This window comes from Elgaria multicarinata, chromosome 1 (assembly GCF_023053635.1).
Source record: "Elgaria multicarinata webbii isolate HBS135686 ecotype San Diego chromosome 1, rElgMul1.1.pri, whole genome shotgun sequence".
NCBI classification, from domain to species: Eukaryota; Metazoa; Chordata; class Lepidosauria; order Squamata; family Anguidae; genus Elgaria; species Elgaria multicarinata.
Window position 1 is genome coordinate 5,558,198 of NC_086171.1, and position 13,851 is coordinate 5,572,048.

Sequence of the window (13,851 nt, forward strand, 5' to 3'; positions counted from 1 at the left end):
CCTTCAAATTTCATAATTCCTTCTCTTCCCAGATTTGTTGCTAAAAAATCCCGACAAATCCTTGTTTTCCCAGTCATATGGTCACCCTAACAGTGGGCCTGTTCAGACACCATGCCATTATAGCACATGGTTAGTGAGAGTATTTAAACCGTGGTTTTGTAGCCACCATGATTAGGAATGGTTCACACACCACTCTAAGCCATCATGCCAGAGAGCTTGGGCTATGGGGCAGTATATAAATGTAATAAATAAATAAATAAAGCTCAGAATGCTTAACCATTGTGGCTTAGCATATTGTCTGAACAGAATCAGTATTACCAGCTTGGCATGTTAAGTTTGGCCACCAACTCATTTTGCCTTTCTCTCTTTTCATACCCAATAGTTAGGGATTCATACCCACTAGGCCTTGAGTAATGCCTAGTAAAACTCATGTGAGAAACCAAAGGCCACCCGTCTTCATGGTTCCCCAACTGAAAGCAAAGGAAATGGCTATCGTGGAAGAGAAATGGCAGTTGCATCACCCATCAAGTCACAGGCTGCAAGGCCTTTAACAAAGAGCCTTTATATCCAATGCCATAGCTCCACCCTCACCGAGAAGTCAGGTGATGGCCCAGTCCTGGGTCCTAGCTTCCTCCTTCTTTGCCAGCTCCTGTAGAGTGGACACTCTTTGTTTCCAACCTGTTGTCAGTTTCCCCGTAAGTACCCCTTTTGCTATGTCCGAAATACAGTGAGGTCCCAAAATACATCCAACGTCATATGTGCATCTGGCCCTGGCAGGTGGTAAGTAATCTATCTTCTGGGATCTGTCTGCCTTCACTTTTTGTCACATGGAGCCTTAGTTGCCATAAATCATGACGATTTTGGCAGCGGCTGCAGATGCAAATCAACAAGCAATTTATTCGCCATCAGCACAGTCCGATAAGTACCGGCTCTTCTGCCCGAATGATGGAATTTGGTTTCTCAACGGTTTGAGGGTTATTGACCTCAGGGTGGTTGTTCAATGCATCTGGAAAACATGTTGGACAACTGATTGGACTCGACACTTTCTTTTTAAGGCAATTCCTCTCCCCTGGGAGAGCGTACAGACTGTCAGAGTCACGGCCGTCCCCCCCATCCCCCCCAACCTAATCCGATTTGAAAATGGTTAAAACAAAGCAGACTACGGCAAAATGCAACCAGGGCAGCCCAAGGTGGTAAAGCTGTTTCTAGGCTGTACCATTTTGAACTGTGAGGTGGAGACTCACTTGACTGACTATTCCTCTATACAAAAAGAGAGCCAGTGTGGTGTAGTGGTTAGAGTGTTGGACTCTGACTTGGGAGATCTGGGTTCTAGCCCCCACTTGGGCTATGAACTAGGGATGTGCTCCGCTTCTAATCGGACCGGAGAAGCAGTAGCGGAGCGGGGGGCTTCGCCTGCCCTTAAGGCGGAGGCGAAGAGGATTGGGGGGCCGGCGGAGCATGGCGAAGAGGATCGAGGTGAAGGCGGATCCTTCACCTCGATCCGGAGCTCCGCCGGAAAGGTAAGTGGGGTTTACCGGGCCCTGCCGCTGTCGCTGTCGCCCATGCGGCGACGGCAGCAGGGCCCGGTAACGCCCCCCGCCCTCCTCTCCCTTACCTGCCTCCGTCCGCGGTCCGTCAGCGTCTCCAATTGAGCCCGTGGTTCCAGCAGGAAGTCTGGGCCCAGACTTCCTGGTGGAACCGTGGGCTCAATTGAAGAAGGCGACGGACCGCGGACGGAGGCAGGTAAGGCCCCCTCCCCCTTGGTCCCTTACCGGGCTTTGCCGCCGTCGCCGCATGGGCGGCGATGGCGGCAGGGCCCGGTAACCCCCCCGCCCTCCTCTCCCTTACCTGCCTCCGTCCGCAGTCCGTCAGCATCTCCAATTGAGCCCGTGGTTCCAGCAGGAAGTCTGGGCCGCACTTGCGGCCCAGACTTCCTGGTGGAACCACGGGCTCAATTGAAGACGGCGACGGACCACGGACGGAGGCAGGTAAGGCCCCCCTCCTCCTTACCGGGCTCTGCTGCTGTCGCCGCATGGGCGGTGATGGCGGCAGGGCCCGGTAACCCCCCCTATGGGGGGGGACCGGAGCTCCGATCCGGATCCGGAGCTCCGAGCAGAGCGGAGTGGGCACAGGCGGAGTGGGGGCGGGGCGGAGCGGGCCGATCCGAAAATGGCGGATCTTAAAGTGAAGCGGAGTGGGGGGTCCGTGCACACCCCTACTATGAACCACACTGGGTGACTTTGGGGCCATCCTTGACTCTCAGCCTAGCCTACCTCACAGGGCCGTATTGATAAAATGGAGAGGACGACCGTATGAACCATCTTGGGTTCCTTATGATAGAAAGGAAAAGTGGTGGGATATGAATTCAATAATATATTTTTTTTAAAAATCCTACATCCAGAAAACTAGCATGTCAGGTGAAGGGCAGTCCAGAACCCCCTTCACCTTGACATGCTATACTTTTATATGCAAGGATTATTTTAATATGGAAAATAGTGTTGGGCCATTTTAGGAGAATTTGGGGGGCTTAAACATGATCAACAGTGAGTCATTTTGGCTGGCAGTCAGCTTCAAGAAACCATTTCAAGGATAGGAAGTTTACCTTTTACTTGTGTGGGGATTGAAAAAAATTCAGTTGGTTTGTGTTTGAATACAAACTTCCGTAATTTTGCACTTCGCAACCAATGTGACAACTGAAACTCAGTTATTTATTTATTTATTTATTTATTTATTTATTTATTGCACTTATATTGCACCATAGTCAGGGCTCCCTGGGCGGTTTACAGAAATTCTAAAATTAAGATTAAAACGAGTATACAAAATTTAAAATTCTAAAACACAGAACATACACACATAAAGCATTAAAAACCATTTTTTTTAAAAAAACTAAACATGTGGGTGATTAAGATGTGCCGCCATATGCCTGGGCAAAGAGGAAAGTCTTAACCTGGCGCCGGAAAGATAGCAGCGTTGGTGCCAGGTACGCTTCATCAGGGAGATCATTCCACAGTCTGGGGTTCCACCACCGAAAAGGCCCTGTCCCTCATTGCCACACTCCGAGCCTCTCTCGGAGTAGGCACCCGGAGGAGGACCTTAGATGTTGAACGTAGTGACCGGGTATATGAAGTTAGCCTTCAATGTTGGCACATCTGTATTGTAATGTAGGATACTGATTACAGGTGGAGGTCAATGCATCCCCAGTTGCTGGGGAACATGGGTGGGAGGGTGCTGTTGCACCATGTCCTGCTTTGTTGTTCCCTGGCTGACGGCTGGTTGGGAGTGCTGAAATAGATGGACCCTCGGTCTGATCCAGCAGGGCTCTTCTTGTGGTCTTAAGTTGTCATTGTTTATTAATGTTTATTTGTTTAAAAAAACAATAAAATTAATTATTAAAAGAGAGAGAGAGAAAGAGAGAGAGAGAGAGAGAGAGAGAAAGCTATAGAGCTTTCCAATAAAAAGAAAGTACATAGTGTTTTCATATTAGGGCAAAGTGCATGCAAACATGAATATACTAGTGAAAAGAATGTCAACATGCATTATATTAGGGAAATTGCTTGCCTAAGGCATGCATTATGGGAAATGCACACAGAAATGCATATGGATTTTTATGCAAACTTTTTTAAAAAATTCCTCAACTCAGACAAACCAAACTTAAGACTGGAAAAAGGAGAAACTGAGGCCGTAGCTAGACCTAAGGTTTACCCCAGGATCACCCCGGGTTCATCCCTACCTGAGCGCTGGATGCCCTGTGTGGCACTTAGATGAACAGGTTTGACCCCAGGACAATCCTGGGATAAACCTTAGGTCTAGCTACAGCCCAAGAGAAACCAACATCTACCGATTTGTCTGTCCCTATTCTCCTGTCTTTCTGAATCAGGGAGTTTTCTCACCATGTCCCCATGACAGAGGCCTCGTTGCCACCATTATTTTCAGCCAGAAGGTCTTTCTGGATTTGAATTACATTCTGTCTTGAGGGAGGGCAGTGGCGTTGCGGCCTGCATCGAGGCCCACAGATGGGTGCCATTCCTCCTCCCTCAAAATCCCCCTTGAATGACACTATAGCTGTTAGGGTGACCAGGTGCACCGGGAAACCCCGGAGACCTCCGGAAAGACCAGCCATTTATTCCAGAATAATATCACAGTCGTTCCTACTGGGTCACACAACGGTCACCTACTCCTGCAATGACCTTGGGACGACTGCTCAGTTTTCCTGGGATATCGCTGACTGGATTTCTAGTAGCTTTTCCAGTTCTCTTGCTACTATCCTGTTGTGTCCCCTGCCCCCTTTGCGAAGCTGTTGCTGTTCAGCATGAGCTCCTGGCACACTGAACAGCCAACCTGCTGGCGGGGGCGTGTGCATGGCCATCAGTGTGGTTCATCGCCGAATGTTTCTTTCTTTTATTCATTTTATTTTATTTATTTATTTATTTCATTTCTATACCGCCCAATAGCCGAAGCTCTCTGGGCGGTTCACAAAAATTAAAACCATGAAGAGCATAATAAAACAGATTATTTATTATTATTATTATTATTATTATTATTATTATTATTATTATTATTATTATTTGTATCCTGCCTTTTGCCCAATACTGGGCCTCAAGGCAGCCTTACAAAATTTAAAACGTATACATTTTAAAACCTATGAAAAGAAATATACACTATATATTGAACATTTAAAATACGCAACAATTTTAAAAGTCCTTAACATAAACGGAGGCCCAGATTATTCGCCAAAGGCCTTCCGGAACAAAGAAGTTTTTGCCTGCTTCCGAAAGCATATCAAGGAGGGAGCCAGTCTAGCTTCCCCGGAAAGAGAGTTCCAGAGCACTGGAGCAGCCACCGAGAAGGCCCTGTCCCATGTTCCCACCAAGCGCGCCTGTGAAGATGGTGGGACTGAAAGAAGGGCTTCCCCAGAAGATCTCAAAGAACGGGCAGGCTCATAAGGGAGGATACGATCTTTCAGGTAATCTGGACCTGAGCCATATAGGGTTTTATAGGACATAACCAGCACTTTGAATTGTGCCCGGAAACAGACTGGGAGCCAGTGGAGCTGTTTTAACAAGGGAGTTGTGTGCTTCCTATAACCAGGTCATATTGATGCGCAGGAGCGCAACTTCGACACAGTACATACCCACATGTGGTGCAATGTGTCTATACTGGTGCCTATCTCAGAGGAGTTATTAAAAAAATATTCCATGCCCCGTACACATCTGTCCAGTCCTGCCCACTTCACCCGATACCCATTCAGAACTGCCATCATGGGGTACACGTCCTCCCGCAACGGTTCTCCTTTACTTACAGGAAACCTCTCTCACATGAGCGATGATCCCGGAAGCAGGACACCTCACAATTATCCCTCCTCCATTGCGAAAAGGCTGTAGGTGTAGATTAGCCCAATGTGAAGATGTACCATTATTCCAGAAAAGAGCTCCATTGGCTGCCCTGAGGAACTTTCTGTCTTGTTATCATGGAGGAAGGGACCTCAGGATTTAAAAAGTTGAACGAAAGAAAGGTACCAGGCGAAAGCTAAGCTCTCCATCAATGCATATTGGAAAATATTTCCTTGAATTCAGCTTGTATATTTTTATTTCTTGCATTCTTATTCTGCCCAATAACGGGAGTTCTCTGGTAGCCGATCAATGGCTGGTAGCTATCAAACTTTTGTGGTGGGTCACGAATACGGTGGCAATATGGGAAAGGAGCATTTTGGCCCAGATTTAAAATCATTCCATCACATGGACCTTCAGTCTGAAATTATACCGACACATATTTACCATGTGAGTAAATATGAGGCTGTAGAACAGGAGTGCATAGCCCTCTAATGCTCTCTCTGAAGCCCACGGCTCATGCAGGTTTCTGTTGAACTTGCAAATTGCGTGGCATGGATCAGGTCCCTTGCATCTCCCAATCTCTTCTCCACTGCCCCTCTGCAGTGACTCCACAGATGCCATAAGGATGGCACAGAAGACATTTTGGGACAGGATTTTGGGATCCTAAAATCACTTGTTTCGATGGATCAGACCGAGCATCTATCTGAGATTGCATTCTGCTTCTGAGAGCAGCCAGCCAGATCCTTCTGAGAAAGGTTGTGAGGGCAACGTATCTCTCCGGTACTTTGCTTTCTGAACCATCATCTGGTATTATGGTATATATTGCCTCTAAGCATGGAGGTCCCTTTTTGTAAGTGTGCCTAATAGGCCTCAAAAGATGGATCCACTATCAAACATTGTGGACTGACACCAAATTGGGTGGGATAGCTAATACCCTGGAAGACAGAAACAAACTTCAAAGTGATCTTGATAGGCTGGAGTGCTGGGCTGAAAACAACAGAATGAAATTTCATAGGGATAAATGCCAAGTTCTACATTTAGGAAATAGAAACCAAAGGCACAGTTACAAGGTGGGGGATACTTGGCTCAGCAATACTACAAACGAGAAGGATCTTGGAATTGTTGTAGATCGCAAGCTGAATATGAGCCAACAGTGCGATATGGCTGCAAGAAAGGCCAATGCTATTTTGGGCAGCATTAATAGAAGTATAGCTTCCAAATCACGTGAGGTACTGGTTCCTCTCTATTCAGCCCTGGTTAGGCCTCATCTAGAGTATTGCATCCAGCTCCACAATTCAAGAAGGACACAGACAAGCTGGAGCGTGTTCAGAGGAGGGCAACCAGGATGATCAGGGGTCTGGAAACAAAGCCCTATGAAGAGAGACTGAAATAACTGGGCATGTTTAGCCTGGAGAAGAGAAGATTGAGGGGAGACAGGATAGCACTCTTCAAACACTTAAAAGGTTGTCACACAGAGGAGGGCCAAGATCTCTTCTTGATCCTCCCAGAGTGCAGGACACAGAACAATGGGCTCAAGTTAAAGGAAGCCAGATTTCAGCTGGACATCAGGAAAAACTTCCTGACTGTTAGAGCAGTACGACAATGGAATCAGTTACCTAGGGAGGTTGTGGGCTCTTCCACACTAGAGGCATTCAAGAGGCAGTGGACAATCGTCTGTCAGGGATGTTTTAGGGTGGATTCCTGCATTGAGCAGGGGGTTGGACTCGATGGCCTTGTAGGCCCCTTCCAACTCTGCTATTCTATGATTCTATGATTCTATGAAATCTTGCTCTTCAGATTCCCATGGTTCTTCAGGGAAGTCCCAATGAAACAATCTCTCAAAGTTCTGTCTCCTGCCTGCCCCCCAAAAAGTATTCACAGTCACAAGGGGAGCTGGTATGTATTTATGAAGCCATGTACTCCCCCCTGCACCCCCCCATCGCTATGTCTCAGTTATTTATGTACTTATGAGCTTCATCATGGAAGAGAGGGAGAGAGAGAGAGAGAGTTTGATTTTTATAGTGGGTTTCTGTTGCCTTATAAAATGAAATAAGAATGTTATAGAATTTCATGCATCTGGAGCTCTGCATTGCGTTCTGGCTACCATCTGTTCCCGAAGCTCTAGAGATCATTTTTGGAGGCCTGGCAGGTTAAACGGGCAAAACAACAGGGTTGAAAATGGAGACGTTTTAATGTGTTGTTTTGTTAAATCGTGGATTTCTGGTCTCTTGGTGCCCTTTCTGGAATGGATATTCTAGGCAGGGTCGAGACGAAACAACTTACCTCATTTTGCGTTTGGTTTCGTGAGTGTCGAAAAGGGCCCTCCCATTTTTTGCCAATCTGCAGTTGTTGCTGGGAATACCTGTGGGTTGTTTGGGTGTGGGTCGTCTGAGCGTCATTTCCCAATGCCCGCCTTCTCTCTTTTTTTCCTTCGCTGCCCTCAGTCTCAAAAGCCCCCCGCTTAATTCTATTGCTGATGTTTGCATCAAGCTCCATCCAATGAGTGTTTTATTGCACGCTTATTCCTGGGCACTCACGGATTCCTCGGAGGTCCCTCACATGACGTCATCTGCCTCTCTCTCGCCTACCGCCCCTTCTGGTCTTCCTTGGGCTGCAAGAAAAACCAGAAAAACTGAAATATTTTTTAAACTGAAGTTGCTTCTTTCTCCAGCTGTGTGTGGGAGAAGCCGCATGTTCACAACGTGGGACTGAATGGCCCTCGTGCACCTTGTTTACTTCCTGTTTGAAAACAGGAAGTAACTGAGTGTCCACGGAGAAGTGACGGTAGCCAGCACTAGCTAGTGTTTCTTCCAAGGTGTGATGGAGCTTTTAGAGTGAGGACGTGACCATACTGAAGGGACCAACATGTTACCCCAATGGACAGAAACATACATTGTGCTGGTATTGACATTTAAAGCCCTAAACGGTTTGGGGCCAGGTTATTTGAAGGAACGCCTCCTCCCATATGTACCTACCCGGACCTTAAGATCATCTACAGGGGCCCTTCTCCGTGAGCCCCTGCCAAAGGAAGTGAGGCAGGTGGCTACTAGGAGGAGGGCTTTCTCCGCTGTGGCACCCCGGTTGTGGAATGAGCTCCCCAGAGAGGTCCGCCTGGCGCCTACACTGTACTCCTTTCGTCGCCAGCTGAAGACCTTTTTATTCACTCAGTATTTTAACACTTAATTTTAACTTAAATTTAAATTATACTGTTTTAACTCTGTATTTTAACCTTATATCAATTTTGCTGCGTGGTTTTATCCTGGTTGTGCTTTTTATATTGTATTTTGTATTTGTATTTTTAACTTGTTGGTTGTTTTATGATGATTTTAATTTTTGTGAACCGCCCAGAGAGCTTCGGCTATTGGGCGGTATAAAAATGTAATAAATAAATAAATAAAAATAAATACATTGGCAGTCCACCATTTTTATTAAGTCTGTTTCTCAAGAGTAAGATTCCTCTGGAGGCTACCAGCTCGAAGTATGCCAAAAATGGCTTCCATATTTGTTTTCAACCACTCCTGTTCAATGTGATATAAAAGAAATAGCTTTGGGGAAAATGTTCAAAAGGAAAGAACATTTTTTGGGGAAAACTCATAGGTGGGTGTGGAGGATCACTCCTTCATTTGGGCATCCTACTGCTACTAACTAGGGTGACCATATTAAAAGGAGGACAGGGCTCCTGTATCTTTAACAGTTGTATTGAAAAGGGAATTTCAGCAGGTGTCATTTGCATATATGGAGAACCTGGGGAAATTCCCTCTTCATCACCACAGTTAAAGCTGCAGGTGCCCGGCCCTCTTTTAAATCGGGTCACTCTAGTATAGCTCCTGCTGCTTTAACTGTGGTGATGAAGAGGGAATTTCACCAGATTCTCCATATATACACATGACACTTGCTGAAATTCCCTTTTCTGTGCAACTGTTAAAGATACAGGAGCCCTGTCCTCCTTTTCACAGGGTCACCCTACTACTAACACCAGCATGTTGAACCTCACATAGGTTATCAAATCTTTCTTTCCCTTCCTCTTCCTCCTCCTCTTCCTCCTCCTCCTTCTCCACAAGGTTTTTTAGGTCAGTTACACCTGTGGGTGCAGACTCTGATGTCCCCCTAAACCAATTCTCCTACCATGCTCCATCCCAGCTAATAGACAGGCTTTCTACTGAGGACTTGATAGGCAGCCTCTTTCTCATAAGGCTTGGCTAGAAAAATGGGACCTTATATCCAATTCTATGCAATTCCCTTGAAGTTTTCAGTCTGCTCCAGCAGTTTGCTCTGCTTTCAGACTTGCACCAGCAGTTAACCAGGCCTTGGCACTACCTTAAGGCTGTTTTTGAAGTCTCCATACTTGCTGGCCTTCTGTTTCTGCCGTGCCTGCTTCCAGGCTGGTTTGCCAGTCTATTGTCACTTTTCTCCAGGAATTTGTTTCAGTTCATTTTTTTAGGGTGACCATATTTTGGAAACCAAAAAGGAGGACAACATGGTCAGCCCCCCAAAGGGGCGTGTCCAGCACCAAGGGGGCGTGCCCACTCGAACATAGCCTTGGTCACATGTCTGATGTTACAGCACACATTTAAGACAAATCTGTTCTACATTAGGGTGACCATATTTGGGAAACCAAAAAAGAGGACACCTAGTGTGTGTGTGGGGAAGCAGCTTTCTGAGTCCTGCAGAAAGTACGTTATTCCCCCGCCACCTTAAAGAACCCGATTGGAGTGGAGGAGGGGAAAGGATTTCATTCTGCACCACCACCATCCACTCCAATTGGGGCCTTTTCTATAATGTCCACGAATGACCCACTTTCCCCTTTAAGACCTCAATTGGAGCTCGGGGTGGGGGAATGACGTGCCTCAAGAAAGCATGTCACTCCCTCCTGCCATGCTAATGGCAGCCTTAAAGGGGAAGGTGTGTCATTCCAGGACATTATTGAAAATTATAGAACCCCCCCCCCCCCCTGACACTATGGAAAGAACAAAAACCAGGACAAATCCGGGGAAATCCTGACAGTTGGTCACCCTATTTTTTTTTAATCAAGGGTTTACATAGTTCACATCTTTTGGACTGAACATGGACTCAGACACAATTCTGGCATCGAGGTCTATGCATTTCTGAACTTGCAATGCAATTTGCTGACCTCCCACCCCCACCCCCAAAATGTGTTTGACAGCGTGCATACATTTGGGCAACGTCCATGAGAAAGTGCTTACTTCGGAAAAATGTGCGCAAACAGTGACACACTCAGACAAACGCGTCCAGATGCCTCCCAACAGCTCCTTGTATTTGCTCCTGGCAGAACCCTCCAGCCATTCAGCTTTGGCATGGCCAACATCCCACCATACCCGCTCTGTTCAAATGCAGGACCAATAGGCATCTTTAGACTGTTTTGCTGTCTTCTAATTGGATGGTAGAGATGCAGAAGCCCAGCCTGGACAGCTGGGCGTCTGGCGTTTCCCGGCAACTGCCAATCAGCTGCCCCTGCTTCCACCACCTGGACTTGCCATGAGCACCCACAACTGTCCGCACCTCTTCAAGGCAGTCACCATGTTATGCCTGTAACGTTGTGTACATAGCTGGTTTATGGCCGCCATTTCCACAGCATTTTTTAAAAAAACAGAAATTGACAAGTTGCCATTTTTTAAAAAGCCAACCCCCTTGAAGAGGCGTGGACAGCTGTGGGACCTCACAAAGGGTCAAGGTCAGGATTGGAGGGGGGCTTGTGCAGCTCAGTGGGTACATCCGGGGGGCACAATTGTGGGCAGGCATGAACAGGGCCTTCGGGTCCGATTCGGCCTACTTCAGGCTGCTTTGGCCTGGATCTGACCTACTCTAGATCCGGACTGATTTGATCCAAATCAGCCTGCTTTGGCTTGGAATTCAGATCCAGAGCTGAATGGTGCACTGCCAATACTACTACTACTAATAATAATAATGACAATTTGATATGGTATTGAGTTGGAATGAGCTTCAAGGTGGAAGGTGGAGAAGTTTGGCTAACTCAAGTTTTGCTGATTCTCATGTCCATTCCTGTATTTTGCCTCTGGGAAGATGCGGTAGGGGTGAAGCATTGCACACACACACACCCCAAAAAGTGCCAGGTGAAGTTCTAGCCTTCCTTGCACTGGGCCTTCTCCTATTAAGGAGGATGTGATGAGGGCAAAGCATCCATGTTAGAAGGCACTGGCTGGAGAACTATGCCATCAAGGGACAAGGCCCAAATCTCTGGCATTATCTGATCCATGGATGGTTTGGTGGGCTATGCTCCCCACCATTTGAACTCAGTTCCCCAAGCTTTTTCTGGGGCAAATGGTGCTCTATCCAAAATGCAACCAAGCCTTAAGTAAAAAAGAAAAAGAAAAGAATGTCAGACCAATTTTTTCACCCCTTGCAGTGGTTTCCAGTAGGCACCTGCGGAAGTCACGGGGGCCCCTCCAGGGTCAATGGAGTCTTCTGGATTGTGGTGGCAGTGGCCAATCGTGTTGGGAAGAAGCCAGCAATCATGCAGATGACAGCAGCAGTGAATACATATATTCCCTCTGTTCCTGGGCCCCGCTAAGTACGGCCCTCACAGGCACTTCATGCTGGGAGTTGTAGGCTGTATGGGGGCCTAGGGCCATGTAACGAAAGGGCGGATCTGTCATAAAATGGCGGATGCACCATAAAATGGCCTCTGTGTTTCGGATTTCCGAGTCCAAGGCCCGAAGCTTGCACAGCCCTAGTTTCCAGACTTTCCTGTCTTGAACGCTTAAGGCCCTAAATGGTTTGGTCTAAGTTATCTAAAGGACCATCATTTCCCCACCCCTTTACGTAGGGTGACCATATGACCGGATTTGCCCGGATTTGCCCGGGTTTTTGATGACAAATCCAGGGGGGGAGGGGAAATCTGGATTTTCTCCAAAGAGCAGCTCTAATGGGAATTAACAAAAATGCTTATAACTCCGTCATTTTTTAAGATAAAGCCATGAAACTTGGCACAATGGTAGCTCTTTGGAATGGCTTTAGTCATACCAAATTTGAAACAGATCTGTTCATCCGTTGATTTTTTAGGGATTTTTTTAAAATTGAGGTTTTAAATTTTTTATTTTTAAAATTGTCATTTTTAAAGATAAAGAGATGAAAGTTGGCACCATGATAGCTGTTAGGTAGAGCTTTAGCCATACCAAATTTGAATCAGATCTGTTCATCCATTGATTTTTAGGAATTTTTTAAAATGTGAGGATTTAATTTTTCTAAAAAATATTATTTTTAAAGATAAAGAGATGAAACTTGGCACCATGATTGCTCTTAACAAGGACTTTACCTATGCCAAGTTTGAAACAGATCTGTCCATCCATTGAGTTTTAGGACTTTGAAAAAAAGTTTGAGGTTTTAAAATTATTCTTTTAAAATAATTTTAGCATGACGACCATGTTGTCCTCCTTTTTGGTTTCCAAAATATGGTCACCCTACTTTATGATTTTTTCCATATGTTAAGATTAGCTATGGATGCTCTGCTTGTGTGCCTGCCAGTAAGATCAATTAGCTTGTGGAGCAGGAGAGACGGGGCCTTCTTAGTGGTGGCCCTGTGGTTTTGGAACTCTATTCCAGGTGAATTATATACAGCCCCTATAGTGCAGGCCTTTAAACAGGCCACACAGACCTGATCCAGGCTGCCATTCTTTAACCGTGTCTTTTTGTGCTGCTTTTTCCTGAGTCTCTGAGCTGCCTTATCTAAGCTGATGTATTCTTAATACCTGGTGCTTGTAATGTATCTTAATATTTCTCCTCTCACTCTGTAGGCTGACTTGGGTGAGGGCTTTGTGCAAAAAGGCAGCATATAAATTATTTGTTGAAAAAATTAAATAAATAAATAGAACAGAGTTAACCTTCAAGGGATGAATGAATGCGTAATGGCACAATCCCATACAAGTCTACTCATAAGTATTTATTTATTTATTTATTTATTGCATGTCTATACCGCCCAATAGCCGGAGCTCTCTGGGCGGTTCACAAAAATTAAAACCATTGAAAGTATAAAACAACAGTATAAAACCATAATATAAAATACCATATAAAAGCTCAACCAGATCAAAACAGCAGCAATGCAAAATTACAAATGTAAAACACCAAGTTAAAATTTATTTATAGACTGTTAAAATGCTGGGAGAATAAAAAGGTCTTCACCTGGCGTCTAAAGGCATATAATGTAGGTGCCAAGCAAACTTCCTTAGGGAGCTCATTCCACAGCCGGGGTGCCACAGCAGAGAAGGCCCTGCTCCTGGTAGCCACCTGCCTCACTTCCTTTGGCAGGAGCTCACGGAGAAGGGCCCCTGAGGATGACCTTAGGGTCCGGGCAGGTACATACGGGAGGAGGCGTTCCTTCAGATAGCCTGGCCCCAAGCCGTTTAGGGCTTTAAATGTCAATACCAGCACTTTGAATCAGGCCCGGACCTGGACTGGCAGCCAATGAAGCTGGAAAAGGACTGGTGTGATGTGGTCTCGTCAGCCAGTCCCTGTTTGTAAACGGGCTGCCCTGTTTTATACCAGT